The sequence below is a fragment of the Ovis aries genome, chromosome 11 (assembly GCF_016772045.2).
Source record: "Ovis aries strain OAR_USU_Benz2616 breed Rambouillet chromosome 11, ARS-UI_Ramb_v3.0, whole genome shotgun sequence".
NCBI lineage: Eukaryota > Metazoa > Chordata > Mammalia > Artiodactyla > Bovidae > Ovis > Ovis aries.
The window spans coordinates 49152763-49168802 of NC_056064.1; the positions used below are offsets into that span (position 1 = coordinate 49152763).

General features: G+C 41.4%; 1 protein-coding gene and 1 pseudogene across 1 annotated transcript in view; one reads left to right on the plus strand and one right to left on the minus strand.

Annotated features, from left to right (window-relative positions):
• Positions 1-16040, minus strand: part of PITPNC1 (phosphatidylinositol transfer protein cytoplasmic 1) — a 262838-nt gene that overhangs the window by 236719 nt on the left and 10079 nt on the right. The window lies entirely within an intron of this gene.
• On the plus strand, positions 1678-1795 carry LOC114117022 (5S ribosomal RNA; annotated as a pseudogene).

Here is a 16040-nt window from a genome sequence, read left to right on the forward strand (position 1 = left end):
TCCCTCACTCCTGCTTTGTAACTGACATCCTGTCCCTGAGTCCCACTCTGACTTGGAGCACTTTCCCACATGTTTCTCTGATGCTGCCAGGCAAGCTGCCTGCATCTCCCATCTGTCTACCTTCCAAAGGCCTTTCTTCGCCTTTTACATGGCCATCCCTGTTGATGCCCATCTACCTGGACCACACTGGTGGTCCAGTATAGAGCCTGTTGAGTTTTCCAGGTGTAACTCCTGTAATCACAAGCAGAGAACACTTTTATCTCCTTCAAGGTTCTAGGTATCACCTAACTCAACTTTGTCAGTCAACTTTCGCATAATGCTATAGGATGAGATAGGGTATGTTTCTCATCACCATGGACACAATTTGGTCTTAGCATAGCTATTCTGCACTAATATGCGGACTCCAAGAAAGGGAAGCCTCTCCCCTCTACTCTTGGTGCCCTGATTCTGCCAACTGCTACACTATAGTAGCTCCAGACCCTATATAAGAGAGTAACAATAGGTTGGTGTGATGTTGCTTCGGAGAAGGCAATCGCACCCCACTCCAGTACTCTTGCCTGGAAAATCCCATGGCAGAGGAGCCTGGTAGTCTGCAGTCCATGGGGTCGCTAAGAGTCAGACACAACTGAGTGACTTCACTTTCACTTTTCACTTTCATTCATTGGAGAAGGAAATGGCAACTCACTCCAGTGTTCTTGCCTGGAGAATCCCAGGGATGGGGGAGCCTGGTAGGCTGCCGTCCATGGGGTCGCATAGAGTCGGACATGACTGAAGCGACTTAGCAGTGATGTTGCTTTAGTGAACAAACATACACCCTTATTTACTACTAGCAAAAGCTTCATCATCTCAACCAGCTAAAGATCTGTTTAAGCCTCACACTAACATTTACAAATTTGCAGAGATACTAATTGGATACTCAGTTCTCTGGCTATTGGCCTTTTGCTTGTTGAGAACAATTCTTGCTCATAAAATATCAGAAGCCTAAGAGGCAAATTCCACTTGCAAATTTTACTACTTCTTTCCTTTAGGTAATGACTTTTCAAAGAGACACTAAACAAATAAGAGTATCTAAAAACTGAATTTTCCCAAATGTAAACTCTTTTACATTGCTCATAGGAACATAAATATTACAATTACTTTGGGGAAACATGTGCATAACTCTACACTCCTAAGCATATTCCCCAGAAAGACTCTCACACGTGGGAAGTAAAACACATGCTCAAGTATGTTACCAGCCACAGTGTTCAGAAAAGCAAAACTCTGGAAACAACCCACTGTGCATGGATCGAAGAATGAATTAAATACAGTGTGGCAGATTCATATGAAGGATACTATACAGCCATAAGGGCTTAGCTTCCCAGGTGACTCAGTGGTAAAGAATCCACCTGCCAGTGCGGTGACATGGGTTTGATCCTTGGGTCAGGAAGATCCCTGGGAGACGGAAATGGCAAACCACTCCAGTATTCTTGCCTGGAGAATCCCATGCGCAGGGGAGCCTGGCGGGCTATGGTCCATGGGGTCACAGAGTCTAAACAGCAGCAGCAGCAGCAGCATACAGCCATAAAAAATGAATGAATCAGGGCCATGTGTTTCAATCTCAGGATCAAAATGTTGGGTAAAATAGATTGAGATCTGCAATATAAGGGGGAAAATAAGTCTTTTCAAAAATGATGCTGAGTCTATGGCCATACCACCCTGTATACACCCAATCTCATCTGATCATGGAAGTGAAGCAGGATCAGGCCTGGGAAGTACTTGGATGGGAGACCACCTGGGAATACTGGCGCTATAGGCTTTTAAAAAATGATGCTGGGACAAAATGGGTATTCACATGCAAAAGAATGAATTTGGATCATTCCTCTCTATCACATTCAAACATCTGGCTCAGATGGTAAAGAATCTGCCCGCAATGCAGGAGACCCAGGTCTGACCCATGAGTCGGGAAGACCCCCTGGAGAAGGGAATGACTACCCTCTCCAGTATTCTTGCCTGGAGAATTCCATGGACAGAGGAGCCTGGTGGGCTACATCCATGGAGTCGCAGTCAGACATGACTGAGCGACTAACACTTTCACTTCACTTCATATTCAAAAATCCACTCAAAATGGACCAAAGACCTAAATATAAGAGGTTAAATGATAAAACTCTTAGAAAACATAAGTATAAATCTTTATGATATTGGATTAGGGAATGATTTCTTAAATATTACACCCAAAGCACAAGAAATCAAAGAAAAAGGAGATAACTTGAACTTAATAAAAATTTAAAACTGTTTCCCTTCAAAGGACATTATCAAGAAAGTGGAAAAGCAACCCACAGAATGTGAGAATATTTTTGCAAATCATGTTACCTGATAAGGGTCTAACATCCAGAATACAGAAAGAACTCTGAGAACCCAACAATAAAAGGACAACGTAACCTGAATAGAAATGTGTCCAAAGATATGCAAATAGCCAATAGGCCCAAGAAAAGATGTCCAGTATTACTCATCATTCAGTTCAGTTCAGTTCAGTGACTCAGTCATGTCCAACTCTTTGCGACCCCATGAATTGCAGCATGCCAGGCTTCCCTGTCCATCACCAACTCCCAGAGTTCATTCAAACTTATGCCCATTGAGTTGGTGATGCCATCCAGCCATCTCATCCTCTGTCATCCCCTTCTCCTCCTGCCCCCAACCCCTCCCAGCATCAGAGTCTTTTCCAATGAGTCAACTCTTCGCATGAGGTAGCCAAAGGATTGGAGTTTCAGTTTCAGCATCAGTCCTTCCAATGAACACCCAGGACTGATTTCCTTTAGAATGGACTGGTTGGATCTCCTTGCAGTCCAAGGGACTCTCAAGAGTCTTCTCCAACACCACAGTCCAAAAGCATCAATTCTTCGGTGCTCAGCTTTCTTCACAGTCCAACTCTCACATCCATACATGACCACTGGAAAAACCATAGCCTTGACTAGACGGATTACTCGTCATTCAGTTCAGTTCAGTTCAGTCACTCAGTCGTGCCTGACTCTTTGCGACCCCATGAATCTCAGCACGCCAGGCCTCCCTGTCCATCACCATCTCCCGGAGTTCACTCAAACTCATGTCCATCGAGTCGGTGATGCCATCCAGCCATCTCATCCTCAAAACCACACTGAGCTCCAACTGCACACCCACTAAGGATGACTAGAATAAAATAGACAGAAAGGAGGACCTTCCCTAGTGGTCTAGTGGTCAAGAATTCACCTTGCAATGCAGGGGACATGGGTTCCATCGCTGTTTGAGGAAATAAGATCCCACTTCCATGGAACAACTAAGCCTCTATGGTGCAACTACTGAGCTGGAACACCACAACTAAAGTTCATGAGCCCCAGCAAAAGAGCCCACATGCAGCAAGCAAGACCCTACACAGCCAAATAAATAAATACTTTTAAAAGTTATTTTTTAAAAAAGAAAGTAACAAGTGTTGGCTAGGATTCAGAGAATCTAGAACACTCATACACCACTGGTGGGAATGTAAAACAGTGCATCAACTGTGGAAAACACTCTGGCAGTTCCTCAATAAGTTAAACAGACTTTCCACAAGACCCAGCAATTCCACCTCTAGGTGTATCTATCCAGCAGAACTGAAACTGTAGAAACAATCCAAAGGTCCATCAACTGATAACTGTAAAAACAAAATGTGATATATCCCTACAATAAAGTAATATTCAGCTATAAAGAAGAATGAAGTACTGACTCACACGACATGAAGGAATCATGAAAACGCCATGCTAAGGCAAAGAGAGCCATGTATTGCATGATTCCATCTATATGAAATGTCTGAAACACGCAAATCTGTAAAGATAGAAAGTAGATCAGTGGTTGCCAAGGGCTGGGGAGGCGATTACCAGTGGGTACAGGGTTGCTTTTTGAATGGTAGAAATGTTCTGGAATAAGAGTGGTGATGGCTACACAATTTTGTGAATATACTAAAACTGCTGATCTGTACACTTATTATAAGAGTGAAGTCTATGTTATATGAATTATATTTCAAGACAAAAAGTTAATAGAGAAAAACCCCAGCAAGCTGTTAAAGACTACCTCCTCTGGGATGCCACGTGTATAGAGAGCCTGGGATCAGTTGGGGTCACATAGAGGGCTAAATGAACTTATTATCATTCTACTTATTAAACTGGGCAAATGAGTAGATGGGTGTATTGCTTCATAAGTATTCAATAGAAAACACAACATTTAAAAGAGCAATTAATATAACCTTTTCCTGTTTTTCAAACCACAATCAACACAAAAATTGGATCTGAATTTATTTTAGTTTTTAACTGATGGATAATTGCTTTACAATATTGTGTTGGCTTCTGCCATACAACAGCATGAATCAGCCACGGGTACACACATGTCCCCTCTCTCTTGAACCTCTTTCCCTCCTCCCAGTCCATCCCATCCCTCTAGGTTGTCACAGAGCACCAGATTTGAGCTCCCTGCATCATACAACAAATTCCCACTGGTTATCCATTTTATGTATGGTAAAGTATATGTTTAAATGCTACTCTCCCAATTCACCCCACCATCGGCAGATGAATGGATAAAGAAGCTGTGGTACACACATCCACTGGAATATTACTCAGCCATGAAAAGGAACACATTTGAACCAGTTCTAATGAGGTGGATGACTCCAGAGCCTATTATACACAGTGAAGTAAGAAAGAGAAAAGCAAATATCGTATTAACACATATATATGGAATCTAGAAGGGTCATACTGATGAGCCTACTTGCAGGGCAGCAATGAAGATGCTTCCCCAGTGGCTGAGATGGTAAAGAATCTGCCTGCAGTGTGGGAGACCTGGGTTCTGTCACTGGGTTGGGAAGATCCCCTGGAGAAGGGCATGGCAACCCCTTACAGTATTCTTGCCTGGAGAATCCCCATGGACAGGGGAGCCTGGTGAGCTACGTCCAGGGGGTTACAAAGAGTCAGACATGACTGAGCAACTAAGCACGCACAATGGAGATACAGACACAGAGAACAGACTTATGATCTGAAGTTAAATGACCATAAATTCATAGTCAACCTTAACTAAGAAACCACAGTGTGCAAAACACCACTAAAAGAAAGAAAAAGAGGCAGCGTTTTTTAGAAAGAGGCATGACAATCACCATCCTCCAAAGAGCTTATAACCTAAAGCATGAGTGGCCACCAGCTCCGGAGAGCCAAAACACCAGCTTCCTCATGGAATAACTTCAGCAAGGGTTTTGTCATTCCCAGCACCAGCTATAATTAAAGAATCAATTTCACACAATTAAAATATCAATACTTTTAGAGTTTCAAATTTGTATCCTGAGAAGTTGTTTCATCTCCCTTTTATAAATCTGCTTTTAAGGACTCAGGCTAAGGAATTAAAAGCACATGGAATTGTAAAGAACTTGTTTCCAAGACTTGTTTTTCACTTGAAGTAATGTATTTTTAAGCCCCAACATAAATGATATCTATAGATTATCACATATTTTCATCTAGGTTCTATTAGTTTCTGAATATTCATATAATGACATCTTGAAATGCCTTTTTTACAAGGTACAGTCTAGATAAACACAGAAGCTTTCTAAAAACAATTAAGCTTCCTTCAAGATTTATGTCACTGTAAGGTTATTGAAAATTGATTCTAGTTTCCAGTTTTACCTAAGATTGGCAAATGCAAGTGGTTACAACTTGAACATACTCTTTCCACTAAGAAGGTCAATATTTTTATTTTATATCACAGTTTCTACAGATATATACTCCAGAAATATATCATTCCAGGAACGTATATCCCTTTTAGGATCAACTATCTAAATTAACACAAATAACTTGATAAAGAATGAGGGGCAACTTCTCTTTGGCTGTGGAAAGCAAATGGAAATTTGTAGCCAAAGTGCTGTCCATCAGAAGCCAGCTCTGCCACTGATTCTCTGGGTGACTTTGTTCGACATCTATAAAATGTAGATAAAAGCATCCACTTTGAAGGATCTTGGAGAAGGATATGGCAACCCACTCCAGTATTCTTGCCTGGAGAATTCCATGGAGAGAGGAGCCTGGCGGGCTGCAGTCCATGGGGTAAAAAAAGCCGGACAAGACCGAGTGACTAATGCTTTGAAGGATAACTGCAAAGATGAAATGAGGTAATAAACACAGTGGTCCTGGCATACGAGAAAGTTCCATAAATGTTGGTCTTCTCTGTTTTCCCTTCTCTTGTGAAAAACCAAAGCCTTGCTAAGTAAATATTCCCATAGACAGATATATGATTTTAATTAAACATTTGTACACTTTAAAAAAAAAAGGGGGGGCTTTACCATTTACTAAATTTTCTCCTCTGCATGGTAAATTATAATTGTAGTTAAACTGTTTCACAAAATATCTCATGAGAACCTTATTTTAAAAAATTAAAACTAATGAGGAAGTAGCGAATAATCCATTCTTAATCTTATTAATATAATTGAGGGCTTCATCTCTATACCCAAGTGCTTACTGGTTTCTGCAACCAAGGTAAGCAGTGATGACCTATATTTTAGGATTTGGATGTGACTGAAAAGTCGCTGTGCTGTTGGATCAAGACAGAAAGCTATGCTTATCACATCTGGCACTAAGTTAAGAGGACTAGCTAACACAGTAAATAACAGAAGCATGAACCAAAAACATTTTGTCAAACTTGAAATCAGCAGATGCTGTTCATCACATTTACATTTCAAAGTCCTACGATAATGGTTGTTGTTGCTATCAGGCTGCTTGTTTTTGTAGATTTCAAACAAAAATCTGGATGCAGAGACAGCTTTGCCAGGAGGTCACATGGTTAAGACCAGGGTGAACCGATCACCTCATCAGTCAAAACTGATGCGGCTTCCAAAACTGACGATGCTAATACTCAAGCATCAACAGAGCATAAGGTGATGAAGTAACTACTTCCCATATTTTCAGCACTGCTCCTCCAATATCTTGAGCCCAAGCCAGCCCACACCTGTTGTTTTTTTTTTTAAAATATTTATTATTTATTTATTTAGCTGCACTGGGTCTTGGCTGCAGCACGTGGGATCCATTTTTTTTTTTTTCACCTGTGGCATGCGGGATCTACTTCCCCAACCAGGGACTGAACCGGGGGCCCCTTGTATTGGGAGCACGGGGTCTTAACCACTGGACTAGGGAAGACACCCAACACCTGTTTTTATATGACCCATGAGCTATGCATGGGGTGAAAAAGAGCAAGAGAAAAATATTCCATGACATGTGAAAATTACATGAAATTCAGATTTCAGGGTCCATAAATAAAATTTTATCAGAACACAGCCATACCCATTCATGTACGTACTGTCTCCACCTGCTTTCATGTAGCAGGGTCAGAGTTTAGCCATTGCAACCTTACAGCCTGCAACTCTAAAATATTTCTATCTGGCCTTCTACAGAAAAAGTTTACTGACCCTTGCTCTAGAGTACCGTGTTCAGTATTTTTGAAAGGTCAGTAACAGAGGAAGTCCACAGGATTGGGGAGGAAGTCTGTGTATAAAAATATGTGTGTATATACGTATATGTGTATGTATTAACATATTTATATATCAATGGCATATTAAAAAGAGGTTTATTTAAATAAAGAGCACATCAGCTATAAAAAGAATCAGATTTAAAAAAAGAAGGATTATTTTTAGGAGGAGGATTCCAATTACACAAAATAAGGAAGGGACAGCCACGGCTAAATAAAATGAGCTGAAATCTTGCCTTGTGTTACTACAGGAAATCCACTTGGTGCCGCTTCATAAAGGGGAAAGGTTATATAGAAAACGGAAAGAGGAAAATGTGTTGCAACAACAGCAAAAAAGAATGTTCTAAAATACAAAATACAGTAAAGGGCGCAGTTGCGTGATCTACTCTCATTGGACTTCAGAAAATAGTTTTACAAACAACATCACAAAGCACAGCCACCTGTTAAGCGGTTATTTTGGCCCATCTATTTCCAATGACAATCTTGACAACCCAAGCAAGAGACACACCACCATAGCAACATAAACATCACGATGTTGGAAAATAAAAATTTAGGAAGCAATTTATAGCCTCTGCAGGGCTGGAAATAAACTAATCCTGAAGCATTTGTTACTATGACATAACGTTTCCACAGGACAAACTTGGATCCCCCTGGACACCTCGGGATTCTTTCCCACGGGCCATTTGGAAAGTACAGACTCCAAAAGTGATTATTGTACTAGATGGATTTCTAAAATAAAGGCATTTAAAGGTAATGAGATCATGTCATTTCACGCACAGCTCAGGGAATGCATGATCACCAGGTGTTCAGACAGCACCCACACATGGACAATGATTACTGTCTCTTACACTGGCCAGATGGGCTTATATGTCATGTGATCAGACCCTCGTGGAGGCAAAAAGACAGGTATGGGAATACTATTGAGCCATAAAAAAGAACAAAATCTTGCCATCTGCAGCAATGCGGATGGACTTGGGGGGCATTATGCTAACTGAGAGAAGGCAAAGACAAAGACTGTATGATATCGCTCACGTGTGGAATCTATAAAATACAACAAACTGGTGAAGAAAAAAAGAAGCAGACTCACAGACACAGAGAACAAACTAGTGGTTACCAGTGGAGAGGGGCAACATAGCAGTGGGGAAGTGGGAGGTTCAAACCAGGGGGTGTAAGTTAGGCTTAAGGATGTATTGTACAACAGGGGGTATATAGCCAATACTTTGTAATAACCATAAAGAACTGTAACCTTTAAAATTATATGAGAACGAAAAAATTTTAAAAGAGGGGTATTGAAAATTGAGGAAGCTGAGGCACAAAAAAATCCAGTCTTCTTAAATCAATCCATGACAATCAAACAGCAAAGCCTCAACTAGTCCTTCTAACTCCACACCATACGACAACACCCGAAGCCAGAAACCCCAACTTAGGGCAACAGAAGGACTCTGGCTCCAGGAGATAAATGCAAAGTGAAGGGCAGCAGAAAATGAAAGAAAAATCACGTTTGGAAGTGATGCCTCATTTTAGCAATGTTACTCATTGTGAGAGGTGGAGCAATTACCAGGACTTAAAACATGAACTCTGTAAGGTATGGCTGAGCTGCCATTCAGAAAGACCCAGACAGAGGGAGAGAAAGCTGATCTTCCAGTTTGAAGATGAGACACACCCAAAAGGTATGTCATGGGGCTCAGGGTGGCAGCAAAGAGCATCTCCATCAGGGTGAACAGGTTCTACCCCAGCCTGGAGATCTGAGAGATACCCAAGGTGGACGCTGAACCCAGTGATCAAAACACTGGCCTGGCTTCCATCCTGGAACCACAATGCATTAGCCCTGGCCATCACTCCTAACTCTTTTTTTCCTTTGCTCTTAAGCATTCTCAAAGAAGGATGCCTGCAAGGCACATGGGCTGTGCCTTCTCCAGATCCACAGAAGAGACTGTCCAGAGGCGAGAACGTTCTGCAGATGAAAAATAGATGACTCTAGGATGAACTTCTGGCTGCTTTTGACATAAGAACCATTCCTGAACCCCTTTGGGGGCTTCCCAGGTGGTGCTAGCGGCAAAGAACCTGCCTGCCCATGCAGGAGACGTAAGAGGTGCAGGTTTGATCCCTGGGTCGGGAAGATCCCCTGGAGGAGGGAATGGCAACCCATTCCAGTATTCTTGCCTGGAGAACCCCATGGATGGGGGGCCTGGCAGGCTACAGTCCATAGGATTGAAAAGGGCTGGACACGACTGAAGCAACTTAGCATGCATATACCTGAATCCCTTTAAAATATAAATTGGTTTCTGACAGACATAACCAACATTTTTTTTAAAAAAAGCTGATTAAAAGAGCTTAGGCAGAAGGCTGAACACTATGTAAATAACGGCTGGTTTTAAATATATTTGACCCTTTTGGAAGTGTGTTTCTTGAAAAGGCTTAAGGAGGATTATTCCATTTGGACAACTAATAGCCTAATAACTATTTTTTAAGAAAACAACCACCAAACTCCTTTTCAGCCAATCTTGGCAAGAAATCTTTAAGAAACACCCATCTCTGCAGTACTATAAGTCATACTGCTGAAAAACATAATTACACTCAGCTGCATCCAAGTTTCCATCAGACACAGTCCAAAAGAGGTGAACTATTGAATCCTGAATCTAAAGGTTTTTCATTTGGGGCACGATGCCTTTTTAAGAACAGGAAAAACTTAACATCAAAAAAAGGTATTCATCATAACCTTCAATAGTCCAAGATTTGGGTCTCCAGTGTACACAGCACAGTCTGTACCCCAGTGATTAAATACAATTCTAGCTACCAAACTCTTTGCGCTTGGGGGGATTAAATAACTCTATTTCATATCTTTAAACTTGTTGAGCAAAAGTACGGTCTATTTTCAGGTATTGAGAACACCACTTTTATCCCCCATGTCACTTTTATGGAGGCTGAAATAGTCCGGAATGAGGAGAAACGTTAGGTGACGTGAATGGCTTTGTCTTTTCAGCTCCAGCAGCATCATCATCATTATTTTAGACCAGGGTAAGTTCAGCAAAATGTTCCTGATGTAGGCACAAGTCACAAGGTTACACACCATAGGGAACTTAACACGTTTCAGAAGACATGTCCAGGAGGCTCAAGTACAAACTTTAGACTTTAATGATAACCCCTGTTCCCGGAACTACCTGTCCACATAAGCAGGTATTACAAGTCTTGTTTTCTCAAGCATCTATCACATTTTTTTCTTATTTGGTTAAACTGCTAATTACTACTTTAACAAGAGTTATTTTCTGGGTTTTCAGTGCATTAGAGATTAAACAGACATCTGTAAGGTGTCCCTGGCACACTGCAAAATTCTCAGACTGAAGACCAAAATTTTTATACCCACCATGACTTTTTTTTTTTTTTAAGTTTTGGTCACACCTCATGGCATGGAGGATCGCAGTTCCCTGATCAGGGATCGAACCCTCACCCACTGCAGTGGAAATACGGAGTCCTAACCACAGGATGACCAGGGAAGTCCCAACGTCCCACTCCTTTCTTGGACAGTCCAACACACAAACTGCTCCTTGAGAGTAGCAGGACCATAATCTTATAAAATCTAATGAAATCCAGGTTGTTGGCTAGTGATTTTGACATCACTACGTGGGTGGACAACAATGAAAATGTTATAAAGTTAACTTACTGATAAGCTGTCATAATGACAATTTTTTTTTCTCCTGAATTAAACATCGTCTTTTTTTTAAAAAAAAAAGAAGCTAACATTTTACCTATACTTCTTTATTTAGAAAAAGTGTCCAATTCAGGTCTGTTTCCACCTGGTATAGGAATAAAGCATTATTATTAGTCAACTATTCTATCTTCTATTTTAATAGAACACTTGTCAATGCCAACTCCGTTGCAAGTACTTCTAAAATATGCCAGTACTTTTTCCTTCCATAGCAAGTATTTCAAACAAAAAATGTGATTTCTCTGTTAAGTTACAGTATAGGAGGACTCCTGAATTAAAACTGTCAAGCACTTCAGATGTCGCTGCAAAGGTATAGGTCACTAATCAAATCATTAATGCCACCCCAAATATGGACACAGGTCCATTTGTCATTTTCCTCCTTTCCTCCTTAGAAAGGAGAATTCCAAAAAAATTCTAGTTAGCTTCCGTTAATTCAAGTTTTACTGAGTTTGTTTCAGGAAATGATATGTGAGTTTAATGACAAAGTAATATCACCAATGCTTTAAAGGAAAGAAAAAAAAAAAAAAATGCTGACCCAATCCCTAGAGTAGTGAGCGCATAAACAGAGAGAAGAAAGGTGGTTGCCATGGGCTGAGAGTTACTGTTTATAGGTACAGAGTGTCAGTTTTGCAAGATGAACAGTTCTGAAGATGAATGGTGGTGATGGTTGGCCTACAGGGTGACTGCACTTAATGCCATCACACTCTACACTTAAATAAAATGGTCAAAGATGACAAATTTTATGTAATGCATGTTATACCATAATTTAAAAAAAAAATTATTTTGAAAAGATTGACCTGAGTGTACACATCCGATTAAGTGGTGCCATGCTGTGCTGAGTCACTGAGTTGTGTCCGACTCTTTGTGACCCCATGGACCGTAGCCCGCCAGGCTCCTCTGTCCATGGGGGTTTTCCAGGCGAGAATACTGGAGTGGGTTGCCATGCCCTCCTCCAGGGGATCTTCCCAACCCAGGGATCAAACCCAGGTCTCCTGCATTGCAGGTGGATTCTTTACTATCTGAGCCATTGGGGAACCTAAGAATACTGGAGTGGGCAGCCTATCCCTTCTCCATGGGATTTTCGAAAACCAGGGTCTCCTGCATTGCTGGCAGATTCTTAACCTGCAGACCTACCAGGGAAGCCCCCAGTTAAGTGGGGTCCCCTTCAAATGGTTCATTTTAGGGCATTCCATGTTTATTTCCCTGGTGTCGATATAGAGTGAAACATCCTTGAATCTCTGCTGTGGAACATAGGCCTGTTTGCTTTTTTTTGTTTTTTTCATTACTTTGATGATGTTAAGTGTCTCTGGAGGACAATTTTTAATTTTGAAAAGAATATTTTAGAGCTCCTTTGTCAAAAAAACCCAATCTTCTCAAGTTAGAAAATTCATTTGAGCCCCCACAGGAGGTGTGACACTAGAGTAACAATATGAATTTGTGTGTGTGTGGTTTGTAAACTGCCTCTGAGGCAATGCTGGCAAAGGCGAGACACAAGTGTCCAAGGAGCAGCCAGCTCAGCAGGAAGGGAAAGTATACCAAACAACACATTTCGATCATTTTTCGTACTCCCTGATTTGGTTACCTCCATGTGAAGGGTTTTAGGTGTTCGACGAAATGTGGCCAAAGCATGGCTCTTGTCTGTTGCCACTGTTATTTCCAGACACTAATTTTGAGAAATTCATGGGAGCCAGCCCATCAGTGAACATCTCTGCTGCTGCTGTCTATGAAAAGCCAAAGGGTGTCACTGCCATCAAAAGGAATAATTTCTGAAAGTGTAGGGGTGGTTCTCTTTTTAGAGCATGAACTATAAAAGTTATTTTCAAAGAGGAGTATGATTCATTTATCAAAGTTAAACTGGGGAATGTTGCTTGGTTTAATACTTGGGTAAAGTTGATCGTTCAATAGGAGATAAAACTTATGGATCACTCTGTTAGCTCACCTGGAACAAGAAAACTACCTTACCCCAATTATTTCCTTTGATAATCCTGAACAAGTTATTTAATCTTTAAGAAATGTGTGTGTGTGTGTGTGTGTGTGTGTGTGTGTGTGCTTACTGGGATAGAACTAAATAACCTCCAATGCTCCTTCCAGCTTTGGGATTCTAGAGAAGGCAGAACTGGGAAAGCAAAGACTCTGGGCTCTGCAGTCTGACCAGCATGGGCATGGATCCAGGTCTGCCACTGACTAGCCATGCAAGCATCCATTATCCACATCTGTAAAATGGGATGATAATATCCAACTCACAGGATCATTACGAGGACTAAAGAAATAAGCGCTTGTTAATGTAGTTTCTCTCTTTGCCTCCTTTGCATGTGGAATGTGACTGTGAGCAATCCAAGCATACAAAACTGAAACTGACTTTTTAAACCTCTTACTTTCCACACGAAAGGTTTCATGGGATATGCATTGCCAAGGCACAGAGTGCTATTTTATTACGTACATAAAAGCAAGGTGACTGCCAGGCCACATTCAGCCGAGATCTTGTGACACAGAGTGACTGCCCAGCTCCTCACCGCTGTAACTGAGAGGTCAGGACAAGCAACTTTCACAATCTGTCTAAGATACGAAGACAGAGATGGCTCAGATAGGCAAAGTGAACAGTGCGATTCTGCGCTTTCTAGGGACTCTTCAGTCCTCCATGATACTTTGCAGGAAGCATAGGCACAATATTCATTAAGAGGCCCTACCACCATCTCTATAAACCATCTACACCAGTTGGAAACACTCCCGTAAGAGTCAAAAGATAAGTGAAACTTGGCCATTTTAAGAATAAGTAAATATTATTAAATCCCATCATGATGGTTAAAACTAGAAAATATTGGAGAGCTTTGGAGAACTCTAGATAATCCAGCAAATAAGACCCCAAAGCATTTGAAGGCTTCAATAACTTAATTACGCATCTGTGCTAAGTTGCTTCAGTTGTGTCTGACTCTTTGCAAACCCATGGACTATAGCCCACCAGTCTCCTCCGTCCATGGGATTCTCCAGGCAAGAATACTAGAGTGGGTTGCCATTCTTTCCTCCAAAGGATCTCCCCATTCCAGGGATTGAACCTGTGTCTCCTACATCGGCAGGCCGATTCTTTACCCCCAATGCCACCTGGGAAGCCCCACCTTAATTATATTAGCATACAAATTCATGGTGACTTCTCTTTCCCTAGTTGGTACATTTACTTCTGAATAAATACACAGATCAGTTAACTGGAGTGTAAAAATACACAAACTAATGCCCAGAAACACCTGGATCTGACCTTAATACAGCAAGTATAATCAGACCTAATCTCTGTGTGTGTGTGTGCGAGTGTGTGTGTGCACACTCGTGCATCTGTAGATGACATGGGGTGGGGAGCAGCCTTTGGAGATTAATTGCTTAAATTAAGTGCTTAAACGGCATTCTTACAGGTTGTCATTTGTTTGGCCAATCTTACTTCTCTAGATGATTCATTCTGGGAAAGAAACAACACCCTGAAGATTGTCAGATTAATTCTAAATAAATTAAAGGATGATGATATTTTCTCTTTGCTCAGGAACAACAGGAATTCTAGAAGGCCATGCTTCACTCAAACTTAAAAGAAGCACAAAAAAAAATTACTTTTTTAAAGTGAAGAACTCTTAGATAAATCTGATCAAGAACTTATGTTAACTAACTTGTTGAGATGGATGAGTCGACTTCCACTAAAGTCTAAAAAGGAGTTTTAAGAGATGGCCTCTTTTGTCAGAGTGCTGGGAAATGAAAAAATGACTCACTTTATACTTGATGTCAAAATCCTGGTGAGCTCTGGCTTTCGTGTTTCTGAATCAACAAACAGTACTGTATAATGTTGCTCAGACCATTACCCAGGAAGTGGCCGGTGACCCTCGACTCCTTTCTCTGTCATGGGTAAAGCTAGTGTGTCCTGGGCAGAAAGGGGTTCTTTCTAACTCTCTGTCATCTTGAGAGACTTGCCCAGCCTCACGTGGCACGACAGAGACTACTGACAAACACAGTTTAAACAGCCATTTAGCCTGTTTCATAATGAAGCCCAGGATGGAAAGTCTTAAGGACATCTGCCTGAGATGAATAAAGCAGAGGACTCAACTCCCATCTAGAACCATCTCCTCCAGAATGTGTGCTCCAGGATTCATTCTGCCAACACGTCACTTTCCACCCAACATGCAGAGAAAGTAGAGGAATGCACTCGGAGCCACAGCCCAAGAGGCCACCAGCTACTTACTGTTCCTTCCATTCATGATAGCCGATGCCAGCCTCTGTCCCCCTTCAGGGGCAGAGTGGCTGTTCCTGAAGATCATGAAGTATGTCGATGATTAGCCCTCGGTACCCTAACGACCTCTGCTACTCAAGTGGTGATAACTATTTTTTCCCATAAGAAGAAAATTCTGACCTAAATTGTGGTCATTCTAGTCCACACCTGGCAGCTTTTCCCCCCACCCTGCTGCAGAAGAGAACGGTCTCCTTTGCAAAGCTGTCTAAATTCAGGATAACCAGAGTCATCTTCTTGCGGACAGGGACCATAACTTTTCACTGTACACATTCAAAATTCAATTTCCAGGCTATCAATGTCTCTCTCTCTCTCTCTGAACATCAACGTCTATTCTGCTGGGAAAATCCATAGATATCTCTTTTTTTAAAAAAACAGCTTTATTGAGACATATTTTATGTACCAAACTCAGTGGTTTTTAATGTATTTAATATTCACACAGAGTTGTGCAACCATCACCAATATCTATTTTAAGATGGCGAGGGAACCTCTCCAATGTTCTCTGGACTATAAGCTCTAAGAGGGTAGGGATCGTGTCTGCTTTGCTTGCTCCTCTATCCTGGGCACCTGGTCTGACATCTGGCCAAGCACCTGGCAGAG